Raw genomic sequence first — 16,942 nt, 5'->3', positions numbered from 1 at the left:
AAAGGATCAGAGATTTATTGCATAGCCTATTCCCTGTGTGAAATAGGGCAGCTGGGTGTTTAAGTAATGTGCACTGTAGTGTCTGAAAGAGTGATCTCCTTACTACACATTAGACATGGGGGATGCTTGAGACAGGAACATGATGGGTTTGGGGGTGAACTTTTAAACTCAAAGCTCTTTAGTAATTGAGAACTGGAATGAATTGAAGAAAAGTGTCTCCCCCCATGCAGGATATTCTGAAAGCTAATAGCATAACTGCAAAGGAAGAGATATTGAGAGACCCTAGTCAAGCCCTGTGCCAGATATGTTAAAATCACCCTGCTGTGAGTCACAGCCTTTGCTTTAATTATCTGCAGAACGCTCTGGCAGTGGGAACATCTCTCTTCCCTCCTGTTCTCCAGGGTACTGGCGGGGGCTTTACTGCATCGGAATGTTCAAAGACCTCCCTGCCCCCAACCCGTTCCATTTCCAGGGAGCAAATACTAGTCGGACTTTAAGTGTTTAAGCAAAAATAAACTCCTCAGTAAAGGCTGCCTCAAGGACACAGGTGTACTGATTTATGGTTGGCTGGCCTGCCTAAGTGATGCTGTCTATAAGCCCCAAGAGGCCAGATAGGGGCAAAGATAATTAGTAAGTTTGGCCTTGCCTCTCTACCCTCTCACTCCCTTTTTCATTTTTTTTTCTTAGCTGCTTTGTTAACTGAGTAGAAAGGCACAAAAACGTCCACCCATATTTAGAAAAGCTCATACATGGCTCTCACTATGCCCCATGAGAAGGGTGTACCTGTATGTGTATATATTATATCTATGTGAGTGTGTGCTTAGTCACAAATCACTGCAGATGGTGACTGCAGCCATGAAATTAAAAGACGCTTACTCCCTGGAAGGAAAGTGATGACCAACCTAGATAGATATTAAAAAGCAGAGACGTTACTTTGCCAACAAAGGTCCGTCTGGTCAAGGCTATGGTTTTTCCAGTGGTCATGTATGGATGTGAGAGTTGGACTGTGAAGAAAGCTGAGCACCGAAAAATTGATGCTTTTGAACTGTGGTGTTGAAGACTCTTGAGAGTCCCTTGGACTGCAAGGAGATCCAAGCAGTCCATCCTAAAGGAGATCCATCCTGGGTGTTCCTTGGAAGGACTGATGCTGAAGCTGAAACTCCAGTACTTTGGCCACCTCATGTGAAGCGTTGACTCATTGGAAAAGTCCCTGATGCTGGGAGGGATTGGGGTTGGGAGGAGAAGGGGATGACAGAGGATGAGATGACTGGATGGCATCACTGACTCAATGGGCATGAGTTTGAGTAAACTCCGGGAGTTGGTGATGGATAGGGAGGCCTGGTGCTGTGATTCATGGGGTTGCAAAGAGTCGGACACGACTGAGAGACTAAACTGAACTGGACTGAACTGTGCTTAGTCACAGTCATGTCCAACTCTTTGCAACCCTATGGACTACAGCACACCAGGCTTCGCTGTCCTTCTCTATCTCCCAGAGTTTGTTCAAACTCATGCCCTTTGTGTCGATGATGCCATACAACCATCCCATCTTCTGTTACCCCCTTCTCTTCCTGCCCTCAATCTTTCCCAGTATCAGAGTCTTTTCCAATGAATCGGCTATTTGCATCAGGTGGCCAAAGTATTGGAGCTTCAGCTTCAGTATCAGTCCTTCCAGTGGATATTCAGAGTTGATTTGCTTTAGGATTGACTGGTTTGATCTCTTTACAGTTCAAGGGACTGTGAAGAGTCTTCTGCAGCCTCATTGTTTGGAAAGGTCAATTCTTCAGCGCTCAGCCTACTTTATGGTCCAACTTGCACATTTGTACATGACTACTGGAAAAACCATAGCTTTGACTATATGGACCTTTATCAGCAAAGTGATATCTCTGCTTTTTAATACACTGTCTAGGTTTGGCATAGCTTTTCTTCAAGGAGCAAACATCTTTTAATTTCATGGCTGCAGTCACCATCTGCAGTGATTTTGGAGTCCAAAAAGAGTAAAGTTTCTCACTGTTTCCATTGTTTCCCCATCTGTTCGCCATTAAGTAATGGGACCGAATGCCATGATCTTAGTTTTCTGAATGTTGAGTTTAAGCCAGCTGTTTCACTCTTTCACTCTCCTCTTTCACTTTCATCAAGATGCTCTTTAGTTTCTCTTCACTTTCTGCCATTAGAGTGGTGTCATCTGCATATCTGAAGTTATTGATATTTCTCCTGGCAATCTTGATTCCTGCTTGAGCTTCATCCAGCCCGGCATTTCACATGACGTACTCTGCATATAAGTTAAATAAGCAGGATGACAACATACAGCCTTGACGTACTCCTTTCCCAATTTTGAACCAATTCATTGTTCCATGTCCAAGTAACTGTTGCTACTTGGCCTGCATATGGGCTTCTCAGGAGGCAGGTAAGGTGATCTGGTATTCCCATCTGTTTAAGAATAGTTTGTTGTGATCCATACAGTCAAAGGCTTTAGCATAGTCAATGAAGCAGAAGTAGATGTTTTTCTGAAATTCTCTAGCTTTTCCTATGATCCAACAGATGTTGACAGTTTGATCTCTGGTTCCTCTGCCTTTTCTAAATCCAGTCTGTACATCTGGAAGTACATGTTGAAGCCTAGCTTGAAGGATTTTGAGATTACCTTGCTAGCATGTGAAATAAGTACAACTGTGCAGTATGAATATATGTATAATCACTTCATTCACCTAAGTGGTTTTTAACCTGTTCAGATATAGTCAGTGGAAAACTTGTTAAGTAAGCATTAGTTTCGGGCCTGACTCCTAATACCTACTTTTCATAATACCTTAACAATTCTTTGAGAAACACTGAACAGTGACTATGGTCACAAAACTCTGTGGTCTCTTAGATATGCAGCCCCATCCTCTTAACCTGAATAGATTCACCTGCTTCCTGGTGAGCTGGGTTACCCTTAGGTCAGTCTTTTCCCCTCTTACCTTCCCTGTCAAATCTCAACAAATCTGTGATCCATTGCCTAGAGGTTTGTTAGCTGACTGGCCAGTTCATGAGGTGAGTGAGTCATGATGCAACCACACATATTAATGCAAGATCTCCACCAGTTAGTAGGGAGGCTAGTTCAAGAAGTTGCCATTTCCTGTGCTCCTGGAATTTCAATATGTGGGTCACCATAAGCTGCGCCCCAGGCCTGGATTAGCCTGTGTCTTTGAAAAGACGTGAAGTGATTTTTCAGAGTGACTGGCTCTCTGGCCAAAGAGAGTCTATATGCTAGAACCTCTGTCACAAACCTAGATGAAAGCTCCTTTTGGAGACAGAAGACCCTCTGTTCCCTGTAGCAAGGAATGTTACTCTGCTGGGCAACCAATATACTCAAAACAGCTGACTTTCAGAGGATCTGAATGCTCATCAAACCTCCTTGACCAGTGACAAATACCAGCTTATGTGAGAGAGGTTGTGTTAAATGATTTAATAAGTGGATTTCTTCTCATAGCATTTTATTTTTAATAGTAGTACCTCAACAAGAAGAACATCTCTTGAATTCTGTAGTTCAACAGAAACTATATTTATGGCTGTACCTGTCATCTTCCAAAAAAAATTCAAAATTTATGCTCTCCATCACTCCGTATCTCTTCATTTGAGATGAAAACTTGCCTTTCTTTGCTCTTATAAAAAGGATAATTCCTCATAATTTTTTTTCCAATTAAATTTTTGCCTTTACTCTAGCTGAACATCTTCCCCCTTTTATTCTGTTGTTATTCAAGGTTGCCTCAGCCTTTCCTCAATCCATCTTCTACCTAACTTAGCTGTACTGTGAATGTATTTGCAGCTTTTTGTAAAGAAAAGAACGTGGGCTTAGAATGAGGGCAGGTTAGCCAACTCTGCCCTGTACAGAGGGCAAGACTCACCTTTCTCAGTCTCAGATCCATTATCTGCAAATAAGGGTAATAATCCAAGACTTTCTCAGCCTGTCTAAGGATTATATGAGATAATGCATGAGACCTTCATCCTTTGTCTGATTTGAGTAGATCCTCCCTATTGTTAGTTCACATCAGCTCTTTCTTCCTTTTTCTTCATTTTAGACTCTTCTGTTAGTTGAAATTCATAGAATTGAATACAATTGCAGATGTTTGCTATTTATATAATTTCAAATAAACTACATTTGAATAGACTGTGATATTTAAAACCGATCTACCACGGTTTCTTCAAAGCATCCCTTTTCTGAAATTTTTACTTGGAAGCCTAGAGGTTTAAGGTTAAGACCCTGTTTATAATGATAAGTTCTTAGTCAAGTGTGATGTAGTTAATAACTATAGTAATCTACTTCTCCACACTGTGGTCAGAAACCAGGGTAGTTTTTCTAAGGAGTGAGTCTGACAGGGCCATTTCCCTCCTCCTCCTGGCTCCCTAAGCTGATTTCCCAGGTCTTTCAGACTTGGTCCTTCTCTCTCCACTGTCTTCCTCCCACTCCCCTGTCCCCATCGCCTAACACAGTGCTCTACACACGCAGCTACACCACAGCTGTGCGCTGAATGAAGGAACACAAGAAGGAATCACGAAGAACGATTAAGCTGTAGAATTCAACAGATGGTGGCCATGTTGCTGCAAAAAAATTAATTTATTAATTTAAAATATATATCTCTATTTGGCTGCTATCAAAGACATAATTGGGAAATTCAATCACAGTGTTTGGATTTTTTAAAATATTTATTTATTCGGCTGCGTTGGGTCTTAGTTGTGGCACATGGGATCTTCAGCTGTGGGCTGTGAACTTCCTAGTTGCAGCATGTGGGATCTAGTTCCTTGACCAGAGATGGGACCTGGGTCTCCTCCACTGGAAGTGTGGAGGCTTAGCCACTGAATCACTGGGGAAATCCCTGTTTTTGGGGTTTATTTTTTTAGGTAATTTTTTTTCCCCATGGGAATTTTCAATTTTGTTACTTATGTGTCTGGTGTAATTTTTTGGAAGACAAACCTCTTTTCTATAGTTTACAGCAGATGTTAGTGTTAAGTGGAAATCAATTATATTAAGATATGTGCATATGTATTAAATATGTGAATATAGTAAGGATGGAGAAATAGCAGTGCCTATGTTTTCTCAAGTGTTTTCATAAACTTCCAACCCTTCAAAACAGTAGAAAAGAAATGTGCTGAGAAATAAAAATTTTTTATCACAAATTAAATTTACTTTTATGCTGGAACTGCTCACATGTAGATCATTTTTCCAGAGGAGGGGGTAGGCAATAAATGTGATATTTAAGTAAATTATGTAGTTTGTAAGAAGAAACAGTGTTAGGAGGAATGGGGAAAAAAATTAGGGCAGATGAGAAGAAATCTGGAATGTGGGGGAAGAGGGAAGGCAGGATGTACTTGGGTCGGTGTAGGACCCGATTGTAGGGTTGCCAGATTTAGAAGAAAATAAAACAAAGGGATATACAGTTAAATGTGAATTTCAGATAAACATGGAAGTACTGGGTACGTAAGAGGCTATTTATTGCTTACCTGAAATTAACATTTAAATACTGCCTGGTGTTTTTTCTGGCATGTCAACGTCCTTGAGAGTGAGGTTTGAGTAAAGAGGGGCAGGGCATGTGGGACAATCATCTGAAGAAGAATGTTCCAGGCCGGGAGGTAGGCGTTTCGTGAGTATACTGGGGCAGCAAGGCAGCAGATGTGTCTGCACCAAGGGGTGGAGAGGAGATGATCAGAGAAGGAAGAAGGCAGGCAGATCCTGCAGATTCTCTCTTGAGTGAACTAAGAATCCACTGTAGGGCTCTCAGCAAAGAAGTGGCTGATGTGAACTGATGTGGTCACCCTGGTGATGTGGTCATCCTGGTGATGTGATCTGAATGATCATTCTAGCTGTTGGGTTGAAAACTGAAACTGAAGTGCTGGGACAGAGGCAGGGAGACCCCCGGGGGGTTTTTGCTGTTACCCAGCGGCTCGGTGTGATGGTGGCTCAGGCTGGGGTGTAGTGGTGAAGTGAAGAGAAATGGTTGGATCTTGAATATGTTTTGAAGAGGCAACAGAATTTTCTGACAAATTGAATGTGGAAGGTTAAAAAAATAAAAAAGGAGTTAAAGGTGGTTTTTGAGCTGAGGGCCTGGAAAGACGGGAGTGGCCACAGCTGAGATGGGCAGAATGTGACCAGAAGGGGTCAGAGGAAAAGATCAGGAGTCTAGTTTCTGAAGTGCCTGGTCTGGTGGGAGACTCAAGATGGCAAAGCAGTGGGACTGGTGGGACTCGAGCACGCCATGGGCAGAGGAGTCTGGTCTGGGCAGGAGATGTCAGTTTTGTGCTCTGTATAATAATCTCTGTGTATAATGAATCAGCATTTCCAAGGAGAAATGGCTTGTCACCATCCTCTTTAGGAAATTTTTGTTCCTTCTTGTAGTTTTAGTTAGGAAATGTCTGGTTCTCTGAACCCGTTGCTTTCTTTAGTTTCCTATCACCCAAACTTCACTTTTGAAAAAGAGGGGTCAAGTGTGACAGATTTAAAACATTTTATCACTTTTTATCCTCCTAAAGTCCAGGAAAGTAGGAAGAGTCATTTTTCCTATACACTGACCCTTCCAGTGAGATTTTTCTCAATTGTCCTCTAGGATCCCGTTAAGTTATTCTTGTTCTTTTTTCATTTGACTTTTGGCTCTTTCTGAATCAAGATGTAACCAGTGAACCAGTGAAGTCGCTCAGTCATGTCCGACTCTTTGCGATCCCATGGACTGTAGCCTACCAGGCTTCTCTGTCCATGGAATTTTCCAGGCAAGAGTACTGCAGTGGGTTGCCATTTCCGTCTCCAGGGGGTCTTCCTGACCTAGGGATCGAACCCAGGTCTCCCACATTGCAGGCAGATGCTTTACCATCTGAGCCACCAGGGAAGCCTAGATATAACTAGGATTTAAATTCACACACATGCCTAGGCCAAGGCTTGCTGCATTCTGAGTTTATATGGAATATGTAGCAACTTCTAATAAGGAGAAGGTGATAGCGACATTTGAGAAAGAAGCATTTTGAGCCTAATATATCCAAAGTACCTAGGTTTCAGGGATCTAATAGCTGGGGCTAGATTGAAGAGGATATGGCCTTAAAGAAGACATTATATTAGAATTTATTCAGAACAGAAATTCTGAATTTTTTAAACAATCTTTTAAAGGGTTTCTAGAGTGTCATAATTTTAAGTTACATGAAACTTTATTAAATTACTCTAAAACCTTTGGATTAGGAATGAAGTAATTTGATTTTAATCTTGATTCTGTGACTACTTGGTCATAAAGCCCTTGGGGCAAATCTTTTAACTTCCAACAATCCCAGTTCTTACATCTAAAAAATGAGGAATCAAGCCTCATGTTGCCCCTTTCTAGAGTAAGAATGTGGTACAGTTCAGATTACTGTATGAGAAGGTACTTTGAAAACATAAGTTAAAGGGATTACTTCCCTCTTGTCAGCAGTATTATTTAATATAAGAATAATCCTTTCTATTCTATCATTGACATAAAACTTAAAATTTGGCTTGTTGACACAATATAAAACAGAGTCAGGGACATATTTTTATTTCTTGAGGGAAGAAAATGTCCCTTCGGTAATGATGTTTAACTGATGAAATGAATAAGAGTTTAAAATCTTATTATTTCCCACTTAAATTTTCAGGTTTGAAATTATTTTTCTAAGAGCAAGCAATTGTAAGAAAGACTTAATGGAGACACAGGCATCTCCCAACATTGATCTTGTTTTCCAGCATAGTCACATGGAAACATTAAAAACAAATTTCTTGATCAATTTATTTAACACAGGGATTTTAATTTCCCATTTACATCACTGCCTGTATGGCCCTGAGCTTTACACAATACTTGTCGTCTATTTGGTTTGTTCATTTATTATTTTTTTTAGCTAAGAATAGAGAACATTTGGCGTGTGGGTGCTCAGTATTTTAAATTGAACTAAATTAGCCTAAGCCAATTGTGCAAATATAATTTCTCTTGGTAGTGATGGGTTTAGGAAGGTGTATGTGTTGTAGTTCTGGTCAATGAAATGTAAAAAGAGGAAGTCTCAGTAAAAAGAGACACTTAAGGAGTGTCAGAAGACAACATCTTCTGCTGTCCTACCTACACTGTTTTTCCTGGATGTGATGCCTGTAAGTGTGGCAGCCCTCTTGCCCCCATGAAGGCTTATGGGTGACAGCAGAAAGATGGGAAGAACCTGTCTCTTTAATGAAACTAATGGATTAACCAATCTTGGACTTCTCTTTTTGTGCAATAACAAATGTCTCATTGTTTAAGCCAGTTGAGTAGAAGTTTTCTATAATTTGTATACAAAAGCAGCATAACAGATACACAAACCCTAATGATTAGCTTTTCTGGTTATTTTCATTCTCTTGATCATGTTAGTTATGCTTCTTGGCATTCCAGATCCCCCAAGTTTTCTTGAAAAGAAATAACTGGGGCTCTTGTCAATGCAGTGTATAAGCACATATACTGCTTAAGGCTTCTGAGGGCAGCAGTTCCACCTGTTTTGTGCATCACTATATACCCAGGCCCTTTATAGTGCTTGTTTTTTAATACAAGTTGAGTGAATAAATGAATTTCCCATAGTTCCTTTTATATCATAATGTTATATTAGGCTGAGCATCTCAGGCAAGAGAATAAGGTTAACAGAATGTCTTTTCAATTCCTTTTTTTTCTGACTTTGTTTATAAAGGCAAATAAAAGTAGAGGCCATGACTTTTCAAGCATCAGTCATGTTTTTTTTTTTTTTCCCACCAGATCTGTTAATTGGCCTGAGAGGTCATCTATACTTATCTTTCTATTGAAACAGATAAAATGAGATCACAATTCCAAGAACAAGGGATAAAAAAGAGGTGGTAAATAGAAGCTGTTTAATAGGCTACCATATGAAGGCTGAAGTTCTTTAGCAACAGTGAATTTAAAAGGATATTTCCCGTGCTGTTAAGCTCTAAATGTTTAAATCGACTAGAGTGGTACAAGTAAAAACAGAATTTTCACAGTTAAAAATTGAGCATATGTTTTATGCTTGGTTAAAGTTTCCTGTATACCATTTGAAATATCTGGTTCTACCTATATTAAATAACTGGTTAACTTACATCTGTCTTTTAAAATTACATTCCAGCATATCCCTAGGGTAGCTTGTTTTCCAAGGTTGGAAGCTATGTGTTTTGGAAACCTACCCATGCCAGAGGCTGCCACACATAATTCAGGTTATCCACCAAGACATGAAAAGAGTGGAAGCAATTTAGATATCCCTCATTTGGGAAATGAACATATAAACTCCAGTTTATTCATATATTTGAAATATTAATTAACAGTTAAAATAGGTAAAGTAGATATACATTAGTCAATATGGTTAAAACTCAAAACTGTGTTCAGTTAAAAGTAGCAGGTTTTAAGTAGGATATGATTAACATAACATGCTAAAAACAAATCAGTATTTTTAAAATGTCATGAAAATGATACATACCAACTTAAGATTGTGGCACCCTCTGTGAGAGAGAGAGATTGATTTGATTTTCACTATATCTCTACTTGGCTTTTTCTTTTAAAAATAAAAACTTGAAGTAAGTATGGCAAATGTTAACTCCTGTTAATTCTGAGTAGTGGGAAATGATTCATATATTATTGTCTGTATTTTTCTGTATGTTTGAAATCGTTCATACCTTTTTTAAAAAGGGGTTAATTTCACAATTTTGGAATGACAAAGATCTATTATTATCTTAACCCCTTCTGCTTGATAGTCTAAACTTATATCAATATTAAAACTTTTAATTATAACTTAGAAAACTTTTTCTAGTGGTTTGTAGCAGTGTAGATTAAGGTCATCCCAGAAAGGCCACTTAAGACATGAAAATAGTACTTAAATCCAATTTCTCAGCCAGTTCTGTGCTTACCAGGAAGAGCAAGTTATAAAAAATAAGTAAAGAACATTTGAAGCATTTTGTCCTACAAGGATGGGTTGTTTTTTAAAGTATCCCAACTTTTTCCATAGAGAAAGCAGTTTGCCAGCAACTTAAATGTTTACTTTTTTAAAAAACAGAAGCATGTCAATATTTTTCAGTTCAAGGATTTTCTCATGGTTTTATTCATTCCTCTTGCCTGAAGTTTCCTAGAGAAAGTATGTGGGAAAGTGACCTCATGTCTTTAAATTTCTTGGAGCCATTTAAAAAACAATCTTGTAAAGTGATTTTATATTCTTATCTAAATATATGATTACTTTTTTTACTTTGGTACTATTATAAAGTTACCATTAGGCATATGAATTTTACAAAGCTCTTCATATGTGAAAAATAGATCTTAACTTTCAGTATACCAGGAAAAATACCATTTGCATTGATTAATCTTGAAATTCAACAATATATATTTAAGTCACTTTATGAATAATTTTACAGAAGTATAAAGTTTGAAAATTTAAGCATAGTGAACACAATATTTTATTTCCTTTTTTTCTTTTTTTTTTGGCTTTGAAGTTATAGACCCTTAAAATGGACAGTGTCAGTTGAAGGTAACTAACTGGTAATTACCTGCCATGCATGAACCTGGAAAATACTCATCTTGTAAACAGTGACTCCAGATTTCAAATACATTTCAATTAGATGCTGGCTTATTGTTCCTGTGATTCTTCTTGCACGTTCACTACCAAATTGCAATAAATTAAAAAAAACTTTGACATAATTTTTTGAAGAAGGATGGCAATTATTGGGAAAACGTTTAATTTTTAGATTTATAGGTATGAATAATTAGAATGACAAGTCCAGTAATTTTTCATTTCTACATCATTTATTTATTTTTAGTCACATTTGTGTTGTTCTTCAGTCACCCAGTCATGTCCAGTTCTTTGCAACCCCACGGACTGCAGCATGCCAGGCTTCCCTGTCCTTTACTATCTCCAGGAGTTTGCTCAGACTCATGTCCCTGGAGTCGATGCCATCCAACCATCTCATCCTCTGTTTTCTGTCGCCCCCTTCTCCTGCCCTCAGTGTTTCCCAGCATCAGAGTCTTTTCCATGAGTCAGCTCTTTGCATCAGGTGGCCAAAGTATTGGAGCTTTAGATTCAGCACCAGTCCTTCCAATGAGTATTCAGGGTTTATTTCCTTTAGAATTGACTGGTTTGATCTTGTTGTCCAAGGGACTCTCAACAGTCTTCTCCAGCACCACAATTTGAAAGCATTAATTCTTTGGTGCTCAGCTTTTTTTATGCCAACTCTCACATCTGTACATGACTACTGGAAAAACCATAGCTTTAACGATATGGACCTTTATCAGCAAAGTGATGTCTTTCCTTTTTAATATGCAGGATTAATAATCTGTCTGGGTTTGTCATAGCTTTTTTTCCCAAGGAGCAAGCGTCTTTTAATTTCATGGCTGCAGTCACCGTCCAGTGATTTTGGAGTCCAAGAAAATGAAGTCTGTGTCTGTGTTTAGCATTTTTCACCTGGGAACTATATCAAGTAAATTTTGGTGGCTAAACACCAAAAACGGTGGACGAATACTTCCAAACTATCCAGTTAGCAAAATTAGATGCTCCAAGTCCTTGTCTTAAATTATTGCATAATGAAGCCCTTCCTGTTGAGTAAGTGGATGAGAATACCATATTTCCTTGTTGTTCTTAGAAATATCTGATTCAGTCATCCATTCTTGAGTTTGAGAAAACTTATTTAGAATATGCACCTGAAGGCTCATAGTCTGAGGTTTTGCCTCAGTGATCACTTTCATCAACATCATTAGGATCTAGATAACCCTCTGTCTCTTTGCATCCACCTCTGATTCTCTTAATAACTGTGAAGATTCCTCTGTTGATTTTCTCCTATTCATATTTGTCATTATAGTCAAAATGAAATATTCTAAACTCTAAACTGTGGTCTAGGCCATACCACCCTAAATGTGCCCGATCTCATCTAAACTCTCAGCTGGATTCATTGAAGGCCTTAAAAAAAAGAAAAAAAAAAACCTCAAAAGATGGTATCTTTCTAGAATTTTATATCTTCTTAAAAGATGATGTTAATATTGGGGGAAATACAATATGGAAACTAAAGATGATTTAATAGTCATCATCATTTATTATAAAATAGTTACATGGGAATAATTGATTAGTAATAACTAAATAATTCCTGAGATAATGAAAAAGTAAAATATTTCAAACGATGTAAGAAAAATTGAATAAAATTAAATCACTGAGATCCCATAATGTATCTTAGAGTAATAAAAGGGTCCAATGGATTCTCAGGGGAACTGAAAGATATAATGGATTGTATCCTATTTATAAAAAATAAACTTTCTCTTTATCCCTGGGAGAAAAATTAAGAAAAACTAAAAGTCATGAAATATCAATCCTTACAAATAAATGCTCAAAAGAAAATAAAAAGCTACAGTTTTGTCTAGTGACCCCAACTAGTATCTCTAGGATTAACAATCATAAAATGTTTTCAGTTAAAGTTACAGGATAAGAAGTATATCTTAAAGAGCTAAAAACTGTATAATGTGGCAGAGATCACAGGGGCAGAGTTCTGAGTCCATATTTTCTTTCCACATAAGGCTTGGCCAGTGTGTTTGTTCTTGGAGATCCTAATACTCAAACCAAAGAAAATTGGTCCAGGGTGGATAGCTGACCAACTTAAGAATGTGAACGCTTTTTTTTTTCCCCCAGGTTTTGATTCATACATAAGAAACAAACTCAGGACACCAGAACCAAAGGACTGGGTCAAAACGAACAGCGCCATGGAGCTCAAAGTCTCAAGCAAAACCAGGTTGCAAAGACACCTTTGAGGCCAAACATCAAACGGAGCAAAACAGGCAGGTATGCAGAATGCAGATAACAGGCCCCTGTGAGGGAGAGAGGGTGACCAATCCTGAGTGAACTTCCTGCAATTTGAATTATTCACATTCTTTATAACAGCACCCTTTTACTTAAGTCAGAATTGGTTTTCTGTTTCTTGGAAACAACGAAATCCCTAAAACAGAAATCAGTGCCAGGAATAGGATTGTATTAGGCTCTGAGTGAAAAATGTAGAACTGTCTGTGGAGTGGAGGCAGGAGGGGTGGGGTAAAGGCGCGGGTGCAGAGATTTCCCAGTCCCATAGAAATCGGGTGGCGTAGAGCTAAGAGGTGGCGAGATACCTAAACAACTGCCCCAAATCTCTTGAGCCCAAGCCTCATGTCACTAAAGCCAAAGCCTCAGATATAAGTTCTCGGATGTTGAAATGTGGGAATGTGTTAATTCTCTATGGACGTAAAAGTCAGTGGCAAGGAGTTCTCAGTCCCAGGTTGTTTGGCTAAAAGTAGATTGGAAAAAGCAGGTAATTATGTATCTATATTTCATATTCTTTTCTGCTTAGATTGTTGAAGATAAGATCCAGATATTATTAATTTGGAAAAGCTCATGGCTCAAGATCCTGGCAGTTGAAAGGACGATAGCTAGCAATAGCTAGACTGGTTGAGGAAGCTTAGCCTTTTTCCACAGGATGAGCTTGCCTATCACCCCCACGGTCCCCAGTTCCCAATCTCTAGTAAAACATGTCCCTAGACTGGAATGTAACTGTGGAGGGGGCTTTAAGGGTAGACTAGGGAAGAAGTGCTTCCTGTCCTACAGTCCTCTTTCAGGTCACTTTTGCTCCTTTATTCTCTTGAGGACAGAGCCATTAAGAATAATGGGGTCTAAGAGCTGAATAACAAAAATCCTGAAGGAATGGACATTAGGTGCCCTGGTGATGAAGGGAGCAAGCTTACTCCACCCCCTATTCCCCTCAGAAATTCCTGGCATCACCTGTCAGTCAGTGACACACTCAAGAAAAACAATGAATGAAAACCCACTAACATACTGGGCAGTTACCGCCAGAACTGCAGTCTTAAGCAGTTATACCAACTCATACCAACACAGTGCATCCTGGCCTCTTCTGGAGGCTCCAACTCAAGTAGAAAAGCATGCTGGCACCAGACAATACTTACTGGAGAGAGGAGGACTCTCTAATGTCCTTCTGAAGAGCAGGTCTAAAGGACAATTGAAAAAGGAAATCCTTCTAATGGCCAGATCCTAGGACTGGCAGGTGTGAGTTAGGAACTTACTTTGCTAAGAGCCAAGAAACAGATTTATTTATTTTAGGGGCAGACCAGTGATCAGTATATAATCCTATTTTCTAAGTTTCTTCCCCACCTCTTAAGTCATCCTCCTTTTTTAACTGAACCTTTTTGTTGAGGTTTCTCCTATTGTATTGCTGATGTAATGGTAATAAAACGTGCCAATAAACCCAGAGGCGGTCATTCTGGCAGGATGGTGATTACGAACACCAGATAGCAACTGAAGGGCAGGCATTTGTCACTGCTCCTGTAATACTGGATCACATTAGGCAAGATTATAGACATTAGTGCAAACAGCTCATCCACATGCAGTTCTTGTGAATGGTTTTAAAGCCCCATTTTTTTTTTAACCAGGTGATCCCATTTTCAAGGCTTCCACAAACGGTGGCGCAAGGTCGTGTGTACACGGCATACTCCTATGAAGAGGTCCTGCCCCATCGACTGGCCACAACTGACTGAGACCCCTGATCACACTGACATTCGCCTCTAAAGGACTTAAAGGTAGGAAACACAGAGACAGAAAAGCAAGCGGCGGTCCATGGAACTGTGAGGTTCTACAGAGCTGGGTCCAGAACATGCACCATGAAAGTTCAAAGGTCATGGGGACAGGGCTAACAGGTCACCCGTGTGAGGAAGCAGAAATGAAGAGGCCTTCAGGGAAACCAGTTCACAGAGAGAATAAAACAGATGCATAGGTGATTATGAGTAAGAGAGAAGGAATGAGGAGGAGGAAGACAGAGGGCAAGAGACGGAGAGGGAGAGCAGAGAGCAAGGAGGGCAGAGACAGAGACAAAACTAGACAGAGCCAGAGGCAGATAGAGACACAGCAAAGGAGATGAACAAATCCGCTGGTGACTTTCTGGATGCCACAATGTCGAGCTATACTTCCTGCAATAAATTCCATATTTCTGATCCTTTTTGGTAACTTTGCTTTACAAGCTGTTTTAGGCAGATTTCTGATTCTTACAACCAGATGATTCTTGAGTGAAATATCTGCTCCTTGATTATAGCTGCTTTAAAAAATTTTTTATTTAAGTATAGTGGATTTATAACATTGTGTTCTGGGTGTATAGAATAGTGATCATCTGCACTTTTATATTTCATTATAGGTTATTACAAGATAACGGGTCTAGTTTCCCATGCTGTACAGGGAACTTATCCTTATTGCTTCTCTGTTTTACACATAGTAATTCCCATCTGTTGTTAATCCCATATCCTTAAATTGTCCCTTCTCACATCCCTCTCACCTTTGATAACTGCAGGTTTGTTTTCTAGGTCCATGAGTCTGTTTGTTTTGTATATATTCATTTATTTATTTATCTTATATTTCATGTTAGTGATATAAGTATTTGACTTCACTGAGCATAATATTCTCTAGGTCTACTCATGTTGTTGCAAATGGCAGTTACTCCATTTTCTTAGAGCTAAGTAATATTCCACTGTATATGTACACATTGTCTTCAGCTAATATGTTGATGGGCACCTAGGTTGCTCCATTTCTTGACTATTGTATATAATGCTGCTGTAAACACTAGGGTGCGTGTATCTTTTTTGGTGTGTTTTCTCTGGATATATATACCCAGGAGAGGAGTTACAGGATCATATGGGGGTTCTAACTAATTTTTAGTTTTTTTAAGGAAGCTCCACAGTACCACACCAATTTACATTCCAAACAACAGTGTATGAAGGTTCTCTTTTCTCCACAGCCTCTCCAGTATTTGTGTTTTTAATGACAGCCATTCTGACGGGTGAGTTATCGCACTGTGGTTCAGATTTGCATTTCACTAATAATTAGTTAAGAAATAACAATGTTAAGTATCTTTTCATGCACCTGTTGGCTATCTGCCTTCTTCAGAAAAATGTCTGTTCAAGTTGCTTACCCATTTTTTGACTGGATATTTTGATGAGTTCTATGAGCAGTTTAGATATTTTGAATATTAACCCCTTGTCAGTCACATCATTTTGCAAATGTCTTCTCCCATTCCATATGTTGTCTTTTTGTTGATGGTTTTCTTTGCTATGCAAAAACTTGTATGTTTAATTAGGTTCCATCTGTTTGTTTCTGCTTTTATTTCTCTTGTATTGGGAGACTGATCCAAGAAAATATTGCTATGACTTATGTTAAAGACTGTTTTGCCTATGTTCTCAGTTTTATGGTTTCATGTCTTATATTTAGGCCTTTTAACCATTTTTATTGTTGTATACTGTATGAGGAAATGTTCCAGTTTCACTTGAAGAGATTGGCTTTTCTCCCCTGTATATTCTTGCCTCCTGTGTCATTGATTAATTGATCATAGGTATGTGGGCATTTAAATGTTTAATTTGCAACTATGGAAATATATGTACTGCCTAATAAAAAACTGGGGCAGTCCAAAGAGGGAAGGCGCTCAAGGAAAAGGGACTATGTAAGTTGTAAAATCTTAACTACTTTCCAAAGACTTAGTTTTAGTCAATAGTAATAACATTTACTAGGCACTTCCTTTATGTCAGACAGGTTCAAAAGCTGTACATGCATATCTCAACTATTGTTCATTACAAACATAGGATATATTATCCTAACACTTTACAGATAAGGAAATTAAGGCCCAGTGAGAGATGAAGTAACTTGCTTAAAGTCACATAGTCAATAAGAGGATAAAAGGTATGTGTGTGTGTGCTGTGCTCAGTTCTGTCTGACTTTCTGAGACCCCATGAAACTGTAGCCCGCCAGGGTCCTCTGTCCATGGAATTTTCTAGGCAAGAATAGTGGAGTGGGTTGCAATTTCCTTCTCCAGGGGATCTTCCCAACCCAGGGATGGAACCCACCTTTCTTGAGCCTCCTGCATTGACTGTCAGATTCTTTACCACTGCACCACCTGGGAAGTCCCTAAAAGGTATGATCTATTTATTTAGAT

The 16,942-nt window shown here is 38.9% G+C and overlaps 1 long non-coding RNA gene across 8 annotated transcripts in view; it reads left to right on the top strand.

The window, feature by feature from the left end:
* Nucleotides 1-16,942, top strand: part of LOC110137518 (uncharacterized) — a 102,428-nt gene that overhangs the window by 64,578 nt on the left and 20,908 nt on the right. For all 8 annotated transcript variants that reach the window (XR_011491815.1, XR_011491814.1, XR_011491812.1 and 5 more), the window contains exons 2-4: nucleotides 12,622-12,771; nucleotides 14,403-14,549; nucleotides 16,823-16,921. This is a non-coding gene — a long non-coding RNA (uncharacterized lncRNA). The remainder of the gene's footprint in view (nucleotides 1-12,621; nucleotides 12,772-14,402; nucleotides 14,550-16,822; nucleotides 16,922-16,942) is intronic.

Source organism: Odocoileus virginianus, chromosome 16 (assembly GCF_023699985.2).
Source record: "Odocoileus virginianus isolate 20LAN1187 ecotype Illinois chromosome 16, Ovbor_1.2, whole genome shotgun sequence".
Taxonomy (NCBI): domain Eukaryota; kingdom Metazoa; phylum Chordata; class Mammalia; order Artiodactyla; family Cervidae; genus Odocoileus; species Odocoileus virginianus.
Note: the sequence above shows the minus strand (reverse complement) of the source record. Positions and strands in the feature narration are given on the sequence as shown.